The following is a 15,757-nucleotide window of genomic DNA, read 5'->3' on the forward strand; positions in this document are numbered from 1 at the left end:
CCCAAATTACTTTGAAACATCTGATAACTGAAATCAACCACGCACGCAAGTCAATACACATAATACGAAGTTGGTCAGGGCCTTATGCCGCCGGACGTGACTTAAATTCTCAAAACGATCGGCCGGGTCGTTACATAGATGTATAAAATATATGTAAAAATTTAACAACATCATTAATGGCATCCGAAGTATTAATAGTCAACATACAGTTTGGATCAGTACAATGCGCATTAGCAACTTCAGTTATAGGGCACACACCCCGCAAGCCAAAATTTAAGAAACAGATAACGAAAATTACTGAATTTGTAAAGAGAAACACATAAGAGAATATCAAACAAGTTTGACGGGCACAATTCCCTAACAGTACCATACTACGAATCAATCTAAAAGGAAAAACTCAAAGTACATGAACAAATCATAAGGATCTCCTCCTGGTATAACCTCCACCGCGGCACGCAGCCCAGCTCAAACATATCAAATAACATGGAATCGCGAGGGACTCACCCTCAACTCCGAATCACAAGTCGAATACACATCATACCAATGGAAATCTTGCACTAACTCAATTATGACAATAAAATCACAACAATTACTAAACTCTCACCCCAGAAGAGTATCAAATCACAAATCGTAACCAAATTACTTAGGAATCACCTTAAACCTGCCATAATGGATAACATGAATTCACTTCTAGTTTCGTACCTTTCAAAAATGAATTAAAACAATGATAGACACGACTATCACTCATAGAATCTCCCAACAGGGCAAACACATATACAGAATACTGAGTCATGAACTCATCCATAGGTGGAACAACAAATAGGGGAACTCGCCCCGATAAGCAGAACCGAATCAAAATACGAATAGTGCCCCTTTGTAACAAATCAAAAGCATACCTGTATGACATCATCTGGCGCAGTGGCCTCAAGCCTACTATATGAAACACATCAACGGGCCGGGCCTTCCCCTCTTGGGCGCCCTCTACTAGCCTGAATACTCTGCTGTGACATATCTGTACGGAGTCTAGGACAATCTCTCACCCTGTGGCTGGTATCTCCACACTCGAAGCAACCTCTCTACTGACGTGGCTGTGGAAACTGTGCGGTACGCGTACTCTGAGACCCATGAGCACCTAAAACACTGTGCGAAGCGTGAAGTGCAAATTGAACTAGCTGACCCACAAAACCTCTGCCATGTCGTACCCTGTCTCCAAAATAAGGACCAGTAGATCTCTCTGGTCTACGAGGCCTCCTAACCTTCATGTCCTCTCTCTCGTATTCTCGCATGTACTCTCTCTTATGGACCTGCATGTCCTATCTCTCCTGATCCTACATGCCCTCTACACGGCGAGCGATCCCTACCTCCTGCTGAAACGAAACATCTGACTCTAACTCCTGAGCCATGCTGAACCGAATATCATGCTTGAGTCCCTCAATGAATATACAGACACTCTCTCTAACTGTGGTGACCAAAGCAGGTGCATGCCTGGCCAAATCACTGAATCTCACGGCATACTCTGACACTGACATAGTGCCCTGGCGCAATTGCTCAAACTTTGCGCGCCATGCATCTCGAAGGGACTGAGGTACAAACTCTCTCAGGAACATCTCTTAAAACTAAACCCATGAAAGTGAAGCTAACTCGGCTGGGCTACCCAACTCATATACCCGCCACCACTGATAAGCCGCTTCTCTGAGCTGGAACGTAGTAAAAACAACCCCGCTCGTCTCCACATTACCCATAGTACGTAAAATGCGGTGACACTCCTCCAGAAAATCCTGTGCACTCTCTGAAGCCAAACCACTGAATGTTGGAGGGTCATATTTCTTGAATCTTGCAAGTCTAAGTTGCTCTTCCTCAGATGCTGCTGCCCTGACCACGGGCTGAACTGGAACCACAGACTGTGTCACCATAACACCTGGATCCTGAACAACATGAACTCACTGCTCTGGGGTGTGGGCGGCGGGAGTCTGGGTCCCTCCCCCGGTTTGTGAAGTAGCTGGTGCAACCGGAATCAACCCCGCCTGAGCCAATGTACCAAACATGCTCAAGAACTGTGCTAAGGTCTCCTGAAGTCCGGGGGTAACAGCAGGCGCCTCCGGTAACTGCCCCCGACTGGAACTACTGGCGGCTCCTCAACCGCTGCTCTGGTAGGTGCTCTAGCTGCGGCACGTACTCCTCGTCGACCTCTGCATCTACCCCTAGCGACCTCTGCTCTAGGGGTATTGTTATCAACAACTGCAGCTCGTGTCCTCACCATCTATGAGAGAATGGAGTGATAAAAGTTCAAACTTCGAGATCAATGAACTCGCACGATAGAAATGAAAGAAGTGAGATTGTCCTAATAGTTCTGTAGCCTCTCGAAGATAAGTAAATACGTCTCCGTACCGATCCGCAAGACGCTACTAAACTCGCTTATGACTCGTAGCACCTATGAACTTAGGGATCTGATACCAACTTGTCACGACCCAATTTTTCCTCCGTTTGGTATCGTGATGGCACCTAGTCTTAGGGACTAGGTAAGCCTAACATTAATTGAAATAACACTATTTAAATAACATCTAACAAGTTAAATATAAATTTCTTACAATTCCCAAAACCGGTAGTACAAGTCATAAGCTGTACAGAGTGTTTGTTAGAAAACTTCTAAATACAACTGTCGAGAAATAAGAATAAACAGTGCAAAACGAAAACTTGAAGGTGACTCCGAAGCCTGCGATCGAAGCGGTAGGTTTACCTTGAGTCTCCGCAGCAACAGTCCACACAGCTAACTAACGAACAAATACCTGGATCTGCCCAAAATAATGTGCAGAAAAGTAGCATGAGCAAACCACAGCGATGCCCAGTAAGTGTCAAGACTAACCTCGGTGGAGTAGTGACGAGGAAGAGTCAAGACACCCATTGGTCTAATAAACTAAACAGGTACAGTATATGAACAACAAGAGTATGATGTCTACATAAGGACTATGCAATATGGCTCACAATACAGTAATGGAATTAAAGAAAGAATCAACAAGTATCAGCGGAATATCATGAAAATGACACAGACAAAGTGAATGGAACACAACCTAAATTCGGAATCACAAATACGGCAAGGACAAGTAATAACTCGGCAACTACAACCATTTTACATCAGGTTTTAGCCAACAACTCCACGAGGTACCGAACCTCGGACAATTCACAACTCACGGGTCAAAATACCTAAACCCTAACACTTGGCATCATGTGCCCTCATAACACCTCATAACCGCATTGACGACTCATGTGCCAATAGAGCCATTCTCACAGAGAAGGCAAGTAAACAAGGGTGAGCATCTATGCTCAACAATATTAAGAATACCTCTTATCCGATCAGAGTACTTACCTACGTGTATGTTTGTGCAAGTGTCCTAACATAGTCCATACCAGCAAATAAGCATAAGGAAGAAGAAGAAACGGACAACACGTAGAATATTTTCTCACCGCTTTCACAAGATGAAGCTCACATAGGTACGTATACCACTATACAAATAGAATGCCCCCAGGCCATAAATCATCACAAATCAATCTCTGACACAGCCTACCTTGTCTCACCACGTGTGCAATAATAACATAAATGCCCGCCTTATCTTGTCACACGTGCATAATAATGTTCCCACTTTGTCTCGCCACATGCGCAACCCATATATATACATATATCCCGCCTTGTCACGCCGCATGTGCAAATATTAATGGTAATAACAACATGACAGAAACCTCGTGCAACCCCATAATAACAACCGCAAGGCAGAAACCTCGTGCATCACAATAATAACAACCGCACGGTAAAAACCTCGTGCATCACTACAACAAGTACAACAACAACAATGACAATAATACAAAGTACAATAAGTAAATCTACTCAAGAACTTAAATTCACAAAGAAACGATAGAACCAATTCACAAGGAATAACCACAATAAAGAATGCTAGGCGTAAAGAGAACAACTCAACAAAGGAAAACTAATGTGTATCAACGATCCCACAATATACATTTCAACAACAGGGAAACTAACACGAGTCAAATACTTCCAAATAAAACAAGTCGACTAAGATATAGGATATCTAAAACTTCTTTTAAGGTTGAGGAATTACTAAGGATTTTCCACAATTTAATTAAGGATAAGCAGCAGAAAGATAATCATAACCTCAATTAAGACTAAACAAATTATAAGATGATATAATAATAATTTCAAATAAAGATAAGCAGTTATGAAAAGATAGCATGACAATAGAGGAGGTAAAATCTTTAGTTAAGTCAAATAAGAGTCAAATAGGCAATAAGAGTGAATACTGAAAGCAATTAATTCTAATTAAAGCATGTAGAAGTGAAACTAGTAAATAGCAACTTAATCATATCAAGAACAAATTCATACTCAGTGAATATAAGGACCTAAGAATCCTAAAAGGCCAACTTTTCAAAAATAAGTCCAAGAACGCACTCGTCACCTCGCGTGCATGGACTACAATCAACATAGAAGACTCAAATCCTACGGGGAAATCCCCCACACAAGGTTAGGCAAGATACTTACCTCGAACCAAGCTCAAACAATCGGTCACAATGCCTTTTCCATGAATATCGGGCTCCGAATGGCCCAAATCTAGCCAAACACAATTGCATAACATAAATACAACAATAATAGGCTCATCTAATCAATGAAATCAATATTTTAACAAAAATTTCGAAATTCGCCCTAAAAAGTCGACCCGGGCCCACATCTCGGAATCGGATAAAAGTCACAAAATATGAACACTCATTCACTCACGAGTCTAACCATATAAGAATTACTCAAATCCGACCACAAATCCCCTTTCAAAACTCGAAATCTTTATAGAAGAAGTTCTTCCAATTGTTTTCCCAATTTCAACCCCAGAAATCCGAAATTAAATGGAGAAACAACTATAGATTAATGCAATAAAATCAAATTCGAGTAAGAAATCGTTACCCACAAGATTCCTCTGAAAATCCCTCAAAGAATCGCCTTCTCCCGATCTCAAAAATAAAAAATGTAGTGAAAATGAAATAACCCTCGATTCCAACCCCTTTCTGCCTAGCGATCCTCGCACCTGCGACCATTTCTCGCACCTGCGGTCTAACCAGTCGCACCTGCGGAAGTCACTAACTCCCACAGTGTCCGCACCTGCGAGCCTTCTGCGCATCTGCGGGCATCGCAGATGCGGAACTTACTCGCACCTGTGACCCCAAGCCAACTCTCAATTCTCGCATTTGCACTTCCATCTCTGCACGTGCGTGTCCGCTGATGCGCACAAATTCTTCGCACCTGCGGAGACTGCCAAGTCCAGCTCTTCCCGCACTTGTGCCTCATTCTTCGCACCTGCGACCATCGCACCTGCGCCCAAGGTCCGCAGGTGCGATTACACCAGAACTCAGACCTCCCCCAAACCATGGAAATCATCCGCAACTCGTCCGAAAAACACCCGGGGCCCTCGTGACCCCGTCCAAACACACCAACAAGTTCTATACCCTAACATAGACCCGCTCGAGGTCTCAAATCATATCAAACAACGTCGAACTATGAATCGCACCATGAATCGAACTTATAAATTTTCAAATCCTTCAACTTCTAAAACCCGTGCCGAAACCTATCAAATCAACCCGGAATGACGTCTAATTTTGCAGGCATGTCCCAAATAACATAACGGAGTTGTTCCAATTCTCGGAATCGCATTCCGACCCCGATATCAAAAAGTCCACTTCCGGTCCAAATCTCCAAAAATTCGACTTTCACCATTTCAAGCCTAAATCAGCTACAGACCTACAGTACGGACACGCTCTGTCCAAAATCACCCAACGGAGCTAATGGAACTGACGGAACTCCATTCCGGAGTCGTATTCACATAGTTCCGACTACGGTCAAAATCCTAAGACTTAAGCTTCCGTTTTAGGGACTAAGTGTCCCAAATCACTCCGAAACATCCGGTAACTGAAATCAACCACGCACACAAGTCAATACACATAATATGAAGTTGCTCAGGGCCTTATGCCGCCAGATGTGACTTAAAAATTCTCAAAACGACCGGCGAGGCCGTTACATCCTTCCCCTCTTAAACAAACATTCGTCCTTGAACGTGCTAAGCATTGCCTCGAAGTCTTGGAATCACTGAAAGTACATACCCAACATACACCCGTAGGTGACCCCACATCACCCTAATCCACATAAGCCTGACGACACCATCTCAACTATAATTTATCCTTTCTGCCAACACCGATAAGCCTTAGAGTCAAAAATTCTCACCTTCCATTTATCTTCAAAAGACCCGGTTCTAAATCCATAACCGATATCAGTCTCAACCAGCTGTAACAACTCATGCCTATACCCACAAGGTACGACCACACAATAAGACATACCACATATAGGCCCATAATGACATTTTTTTATCACAATAGCTGCCCGAAATCAAAACCAGCACCGACAATTAGACCCATATCCGTTGGCAACCCATTTCAAACCTCCACAATGCTGATAATGATGCAAGAAAAATGAAAACCTCATAACTATACACCCAAATCAACAAGTCACAACTAACACCATCGGGCACATACCCCGCAAGCCAAAACTTAAGAAGTAGATAACGAAAATTACTGAATATGTAAAGAGAAACACATAAGAGAAATATCAAACAAGTTCGACGGGCACAGTTCCCGAACAGTACCGTACTACGAATCAATCTAAAAGGAAAAACTCAAAGTACATGAACAAATCATAAGGATCTCCTCCTTGTATAACCTCCACCGCGGCACGCAGCCCGGCTCAAACATATTAAATAACATGGAATCGCTAGGGTCTCACCCTCAACTCCGAATCACAAGTCGAATACATATCATACCAATGGAAATCTTTTGCACTAACTCAATTATGCCAATAAAATCACAACACTTACTAAACTCTCACCCCGGTAGAGTATCAAATCACAAATCGTAACCAATTTACTCAGGAATCACCTCAAACCTGCCATAATGGATAACATGAATTCACTTCTAGTCTCGTAGCATTCAAAAATAAATTAAAACAACGATAGACACGACTATCACTCATAGAATCTCCCAACAGGGCAAACACATATACAGAATACTGAGTCATGAACTCACCCATAGGTGGAGCAACAAATAGGGGAACTCGCCCCGATAAGCAGAACCGAATTAAAATACGAATAGTGCCCCTTTGTAACAAATCAAAAGCATACCTGTATGACATCATCTGACGCAGTGGCCTCAAGCCTACTATATGAAACACATCAACGGGCCGGGCCTTCCCCTCTTGGGCGCCCTCTACTAGCCTGAATACTCCGCTGTGACATATCTGTACGGAGTCTAGGACAATATCTCACCCTGTGGCTGGTATCTCCACACTCGAAGCAACCTCTCTGCTGACGTGGCTGTGGAAACTGTGCGGTACGCGTACTCTAAGACCCATGAGCACCTAAAACACTGTGCGAATCGTGAAGTGCAAATTGAACTGGCTGACCCACAAATTCTCTACCATATCGTACCCTGCCTCCAAAATAAGGACCAACAGATCTCTCCGGTCTACGAGGCCTCCTAACCTCCATGTCCTCTCTCTCCTAATCTCGCATGTACTCTCTCTTATGGCCCTGCATGTCCTCTCTCTCCTGATCCTACATACCCTCTACATGGCGAGCGATCCCTACCACCTGCTGAAACGAAACATCTGACTCTAACTCCTGAGCCATGCTGAATCGAATATCATGCTTGAGTCCCGCAATGAACATACGGACACGCTCTCTAACTGTGGTGACCAAAGCAGGTGCATGCCTGGCCAAATCACTGAATCTCACGGCATACTCTGACATTGACATAGTGCCCTGGCACAACTGCTCAAACTCTGTGCGCCATGCATCTCGAAGGGACTGAGGTACAAACTCTGTCAGGAACATCTCTGAAAACTGAACCCATGTAAGTGAAGCTAACTCGGCTGGGCTACCCAACTCATATGCCCGCCACCACTGATTAGCCGCTCCCCTGAGCTAGAACGTAGTAAAAACAAACCCGCTCGTCTCCACAATACCCATAGTACGTAGAATGCGGTGACACTCCTCCAGAAAATCCTGTGCACTCTCTGAAGCCAAACCATTGTATGCAGGAAGGTCATATTTCTTGAATCTTGCAAGTCTAAGCTGCTCTTCCTCAGATGTTGCTGCCCTGACCACGGGCTGAACTAGAACCACAGACTGTGTCGCCATGACACTTGGAAATGACACAGACAAAGTGAATGGAACACAACCTAAATCCGGAATCACAAATACGGTAAGGACAAGTAATAACTCAGCAACTACAACCACTTTTACATCAGGTTTTAGCCAACAACTCCACGAGGTACCGAACCTCGGACAATTCACAACTCACGGGTCTCAATACCTAAACCCTAACACTTGGCATCATGTGCCCTCATAACACCTCATAACCGCATTGACGACTCACGTGCCAATAGAGCCATTCTCACATAGAAGGCAAGTAAACAAGGGTGAGCATCTATGCTCAACAATATCAAGAATACCTCTTATCCGATAAGAGTACTTAACTACGTGTATGCTTGTGCAAGTGTCCTAACATAGTCCATACCAGCAAATAAGCATAAGGAAGAAGAAGAACGAACAACACGTAGAATATTTTCTCACAGCTTTCACAAGATGAAGCTCATACAGGTACGTATACCACTACACAAATATCAACAACAAGAATGCCCCAGGCCATAAATCATGACAAATTAATCTCTGACACAGCCCATCTTGTCTCACCACGTGTGCAATAATAACATAAATGCCCGTCTTGTCTCGCCACACGTGCATAATAATGTTTCCACCTTGTCTCGCCACATGCGCAACCCATACACACACACAAATATATATATATATATATATATATATATATATATATATATATATATATATATATATATATATATATATATATATATCCCGCCTTGTCACGCCGCATGTGCAAATATCAATGGTAACAACAACACGACAGAAACCTCGTGCAACCCCATAATAACTACCGCACGGCAGAAACCTCGTGCATCAAAATAATAACAGCCTTATGGTAGAAACCTCGTGCATCACCACAACAAGTACAACAACAACAATGACAATAATTCAAAGTACGACAAGTAAATCAACTTAAGAACTTAAATTCACAAAGAAATGATAGAACCAATTCACAAGGAATAACAACAATAAAGAATGCTAGGCGTAAAGAGAACAGCTCAACAAAGAAAAACTAATGTGTATTAACGATCCCACAATATACATTTCAACAACAGGAAAACTAACACGAGTCAAATAATTCCAAATAAAAGAAGTCGACTAAGATATGGGATATCTAAAACTTCTTTTAAGGTTGAGGAATTACTAAGAATTTTCAACAATTTAATTAAGGATAAGCAGCAGAAAGATAATCATAACCTCAATTAAGAATGAACAAATTATAAGATAATATAATAATAATTTCAAATAAAGATAAGCAGTTATGAAAAGATAGCATGAAAATAGAGGAGGTAAAATCTTCAGTTAAGTCAAATAAGAGTCAAATAGGCAATAAGAGTGAATCCTGAAAGCAATTAATTCTAATTAAAGCATGTAGAGGTGAAACTAGTAAATAGGAACTTAATTATATCAAGAACAAATTCATACTCAGTAAATATAAGGACCTAAGAATCCTAAAAGGCCAACTTTTCACAAATAAGTCCGAGCACGCACTCGTCACCTCGCGTGCATGGACTACAATCAACATAGAAGACTCAAATCCTAAGGGAAAAATCCCCCACACAAGGTTAGGCAAGATACTTACCTCGAACCAAGCTCAAACAATCGGTCACAATGCCTTTTCCATGAATATCCGGCTCCGAATGGCCCAAATCTAGCCAAACACAATTGCATAACATGAATACAACAATAATAGGCTCATCTAATCAATAAAATCAATATTTTAACAAAAATTCCGAATTTCGCCCTAACAAATCGACTTGGGCCCACGTCTCGGAATCGGATAAAAGTCAAAAAATACGAACACTCATTCACTCACGAGTCTAACCATATAAGAATTACTCAAATCCAACCACAAATCCCCTTTCAAAACTCGAAATCTTTATAAAAGAAGTTCTTCCAATATTTTTCCCAATTTCAACCCCAGAAATCCGAAATTAAATGGAGAAACAACTATAGATTAATGCAATAAAATCAAATTCGAGTAAGAAATCGTTACCCACAAGATTCTTCTGAAAATCCCTCAAAGAATCGCCTTCTCCCGAGCTCAAAAATAAAAAATGCAGTGAAAATGAAATAACCCTCGATTCCAACCCTTTTTTGCCCATCGATCCTCGCACCTGCGGTCTAACCAGTCGCACCTGCGGAAGTCACTAACTCCCACAGTCTCTGCACCTGCGAGCCTTCTGCGCATCTGCGGGCATCGTAGATGCGGAACCTCCTCGCACCTACGATCGCAGGCCAACTCTCAATTCTCGCATTTGCGCTTCCATCTCTGCACGTGCGTGTCCGCTGATGCGCACAAATTCTTCGCACCTGCGGAGACTGCCAAGTCCAGCTCTTCCCGCACTTGCGCCTCATTCTTCGCACCTGCAACCATCGCACCTGCGCCCAAGGTTCACAGGTGCGATTACAACAGAACTCAGACCTCCCCAATACCATGGAAATCATCCGCAACTCGTCCGAAAAACACCCGGGGCCTTCGAGACCCCGTCCAAACACACCAACAAGTTCTATACCCTAACACGGACCTGCTCGAGGTCTCAAATCACATCAAACAACGTTGAATACGAATCGCACCATGAATCGAACTTATAAATTTTCAAATCCTTCAACTTCTAAAACCTGTGCCGAAACCTATCAAATCAATCCGGAATGATGTCAAATTTTGCAGGCAAGTCCCAAATTACATAACAGAGTTGTTCCAACTCTCATAATCGCATTCCAACCCCGATATCAAAAAGTCCACTTCTGGTCCAAATCTCCAAAAAATTGATTTTCGCCATTTCAAGCCTAAATCAACTACAGACCCCAGATTTACAGTCCGGACACGCTCCTAAGTCCAAAATTACCCCACAGAGCTAATGGAACCAACGGAACTCCATTCTGGAGTTGTCTTCACATAGTTCCGACTACGGTCAAAATTCTAAGACTTAAGCTTCCGTTTTAGGGACTAAGTGTCCCAAATCACTTTGAAACATCCGATAACTGAAATCAACCACGCACGCAAGTCAATACACATAATACGAAGTTGCTCAGGGCCTTATGCTGCCGGACGTGACTTAAATTCTCAAAACGACCGGCCGGGTCGTTACAAAGATGTATAAAATATATGTAAAAATTTAACAACATCATTAATGGCATCCTAAGTATTAATAGTCAACATACAGTTTAGATCAGTACAATGCGCATTAGCAAATTTTGTCAAGTGGTGGTTGCAAATGCAGTCTTAATATTGAAATAACGACATTATTTTTAGAAACATTATAAAATGACATACATAATACTTTTTTTATTAAGATTGTAAAATGCAACAACTTCGCAAATATTAGTACTTATAAAAATAACAGTATGACTTTGATCTTCATCATATTTAAAAGCGATAATACATTTTTGCATACAATAACTATCATCTATCAAATGAAATGTAATTGTAAATAATCATTTCCATTAACAACATGGCCAATATCAGAAGTTAGAGAAATTCTACAAGGAAGGTGGTCAAACAAATAACGTATGTATGTCTGATATTGTCCATGAAGTCTAAATAAATCAAATCTACAAGTACTTCTGGGGATACCTTTAAATAAAGGATTATAAATCCTTTGAATATACATAATAAGATATTGTAATGACCCGACTGATCGTTTTGAGCTCTAGCACGTCGTTCAATGGTTTGAGGCCTTGAATAGCCTCACTTCAGGTATTATGACTTGTACGTGTGGTCGGAGTTGAATTTCGGGAAGTTTGGAGTTGATTTTGAAAGAAAATTCTAATTTCGGAAGCTTTAAATTGGAAGAATTGACTAAGGTTTGACTTTTGAGTAAACGACTTCAGAATCGGGATTTGAAGGTTCCAATAGGTTCGTATGATATATTTCAGACTTGGGCGTAGGTTCGGGTTGAGTATCGGATCACCCAGGAGCATTTCAGTGCTTATTATGGATAGTTGGCATTTGGAAGGCTTTAGAATTTTCTATGTTTGGTTTGAGGTGCACTTTGGTGTTGTTGATTTTCTTTTGGGATTCCGAGCCTTAGAATAGGTTTGTATTGTGATTTATGACTTACGCACAAAGTTTGGCATCATTCTGGAATGTTTTGATATGAATCAGACGCGTTCGTCGAAGTTTGAAAATTTAAAAGTTTAAAGAAAGGTTTCGATCGTCGATTTGCAACTTTGATGTTGTTTGGTGTGATTTGAGACCCCGAGTAGGTTCGTGTCGTATTTTAGGATGTGTTGGTATCTTTGGATGAGGTCCCGGGGGCCTCGGGTTTGAAACAGCTTGAAATCAGCTTGAAATTTGGATTTGAGGTAATGCTGGAAACTGCTGAAATCTGGTGTCACCGCACCTGCGGTGGTTTGGTCGCAGGTGCGAACATGCAGGTGAAATGGGGGTCGTCGCAGAAGCGGAGAAAGCCGGCCAGGAGAAGGACCGCAGATACGGAGTTTTGGCCGCATCTGCGCAAGCCTAGAAGCGAAACCCTGGGCGTAGAAGCGGGTAAGGGCGCATGAGTGGAAGAATCTTGCACATGCGATGCCGCAGAAGTGGGGAATGTTTCCGTAGGTGTGAGTCTTCGTGTTGGGGAATTTTTCGCAAAATCGGAGGAGTGGTCACAAAAGTGACGCTGCAAGTGTGGCATTTTGTCCGCAAAAGTAGACTTGGCCGCTTAGTAGGAACTGCACATGCGATGGGAATTTTCGCAGGTTCGGAGCCGCAGAAGCGGCTAATGGACCACATGTGTGAAGGTTGGGTTGGGCAGTGTGTTCTTTTAAAACGGGGGTTTGGCTCAATTCCACTTCATTTCGTCCATGGGAGCCGATTTTGAGCAATTTTGGAGTGCCATCTTCATCATCTATTATGTGGTAAGTGATTTCTTCACATTGTGAGTTAAATACATGGTTTATATATGGATTTAACCGTGAGAATTTGTAGAAATTTGAGATTTTGGTGGAAAATCTAGAAATGGGTATTTTTGGATTTTATCACGATTTTGGAAATAGAATTAGGAATAAATTATATATTTGAGTTCGTGGTATTATGGGTAAAGTTTATCTTCGAAATATTTTGAAATCTGGGCACATGGGCCCGAGGGTTGATTTTATTAACTTTTAGAGCGGAGTTGGGGATTTTTATGAATTGATTAATTATAAGCATTGGAGTATATTTTGATCGAGTTGCACATTGTTTGAATAGTTACATATCGTTTGGCTTTGAGTTGAGGTGTTAGGGAGGCGTTGGAGCCGGTCATGGAACTTTGGAGTGAGGTAGGTCTCCTGTCTAACCTTGTGAGGGGGAAACTACCCCTAGGTGATATTTATTGTTATGTGCACCTAGTTGTGGGTGCTACGTACGCACGAGGTGACGAGAGTCCGTACGTAGCTAAAGCATGTTTATGTCCGGGTAGTCTTAGGACTTTATTATGTAATAATTGAATTATTTGAACTCGTTCTGCTGGCTTAATTAATTAAAGTTATAATTGAATTTGATTTAGAAATAAATATATGTATAATAGGTCGAGCCTTAACACTTTGAGTTGTGGGCGAGTTATTCTAGAAATGGTAAAGATTATATTTGTTTTGTGCTCATGTACTTTATTGTAAACGTGTGTCTTGTAATTCGGTGACTTTCTTCCTTTCTTGTGAAGCGGGCCGAGCGCCTCAGCAGTATAATAGATTGTAACGACCCGACCGGTCGTTTTATCAGTAATAGCTCCGATCCCCTAATTACTGTTTTCCCTGTATCATTTTATGCTTATGTGACTTGTCGGGAGGTTTTATTTATGGTTTCGGAGTGAATTGGGACACTTAGTCCCTAAGATGGAAGCTTAAGTTCTAGGAATTTGACCGTAGTTAGAACTGTGTGAAGACGGCTCCAGAATGGAGTTTCGTCGGTTCTATTAGCTCCGTTGGGTGATTTTAGACTTAGGAGCGCGTCCGGATTGTGATTTGGAGGTCTGTAACTGAATTAGGCTTGAAATAGCGAAAGTTGAATTTTTGGGAAGTTTGACGGGAGTGGACCTTTTAATATGAGGGATTTTCAGAGGAAACTATCAGGTAATTATTCTTAACTCGTTTTTGGTTATATTCCACTAACCTATCGTAAATTTTATCATTTAATTAAGGGTTTGAGTTGAGAAATTTGGGGGGAAAGTGGGAATGTTCTTCAACCGAATTTTGGGGTTTTGATTGAGATTTTGGTGTCAAATTTGAGTAATTTTGGTATGGGTGGACTCGTGGTTGAATGGGTGTTCATATTTTATGACTTTTACCGTATTCTGAGATGTGGGTCCGGGTCGTCTTTTTGGGACAAATTCTTAATTTCTTGCTAAAGTCTTGATTTCATTAATTAGACTAGTTTCTTATAGCTATATTTATGGTATGTAATTGCTTTTGGCTAGAATTGGGCCATCCGAAGTTGGAAAGTCAAGGAAAAAGCATTCTTACAGATTGATTGAGCTTGGTTCGAGGTAAGTGGCTTGCCTAACCTTATGTGGGGGAAATCTCCTTAGGATTTGGTACTGTTGTGATACACCTGTGATATGTGGGTGTCGTGTACGCAAGGTGACGAGTACGTATACGGGCTAATTGTTATAAAACCCAGTTTTTACTGAGTAGTAACCTGTTACTTCTTAATTGAGTTATACTAGCATGTGTAGTTATCATGTTAGCCTAATATCGCATGTCTACGTGTCTTAATTGCTTATTTGAAACCTGTACAACATGCTTAGTTGATTTCCTATTTTTTCTTGACTTGAATTTAGTCTTAAACTGTAGGATTTCTTGCTGTAATTGTTCCATCGATTTCGAGCTGTGTGTTTACTTTTGCGACTGCAAGACGGTACCTCGGGAGATCCCCTATTGCATATTTACTTTTGAGACTACGAGGCAGTACCTCGGGAGATCCCCTGTCGCATATTTAATTTTGGGACTACGAGACGGTACCTCATGAGATCCCCCTGTATATTTATTTTTTAGGACTACGAGGCGGTATCTCGGGAGATCCCCAGTTGAACATTTACTCTTGGGACTACGAGACGATATCTCGGGAGTGCCCCAGTTATTTATACCTATGTACTGTACTGTTATCTTTCTGTAGTTTCTCCTCGTTAAATTTCCAGTCTCTTATTATATTATTATATCTTTTGCCTTACTCTTCTTTCAAACTAGTAGGGCCCTGACCTGACCTTGTCACTACTCTACCGAGGTTAGGCTTGGCACTTACTGGGTACCGTTGTGGTGTACTCATGCTACTCTTCTGCACATATTTTGTGTGCAGATCCAGGTACCACCTACCAGCCCCGCTATTAGTTGAGAGTACTTGATGCTGCTTTAGAGACTTCAAGGTATATCTACCAGCATCACCTCGGAGCCCCCCTCTATTCTTTTTTGTGTTGCTTTCCTTATTTTTCCTAGACACTGATGTATAGAGACAGATAGAACATCTCCTTAGAGCTTGTGACTCATGACTACCGGATTTTGGGAATTGTGTATACTTG

The sequence above is a fragment of the Nicotiana tabacum genome, chromosome 21 (genome assembly GCF_000715075.1).
Source record: "Nicotiana tabacum cultivar K326 chromosome 21, ASM71507v2, whole genome shotgun sequence".
Lineage (NCBI taxonomy): Eukaryota > Viridiplantae > Streptophyta > Magnoliopsida > Solanales > Solanaceae > Nicotiana > Nicotiana tabacum.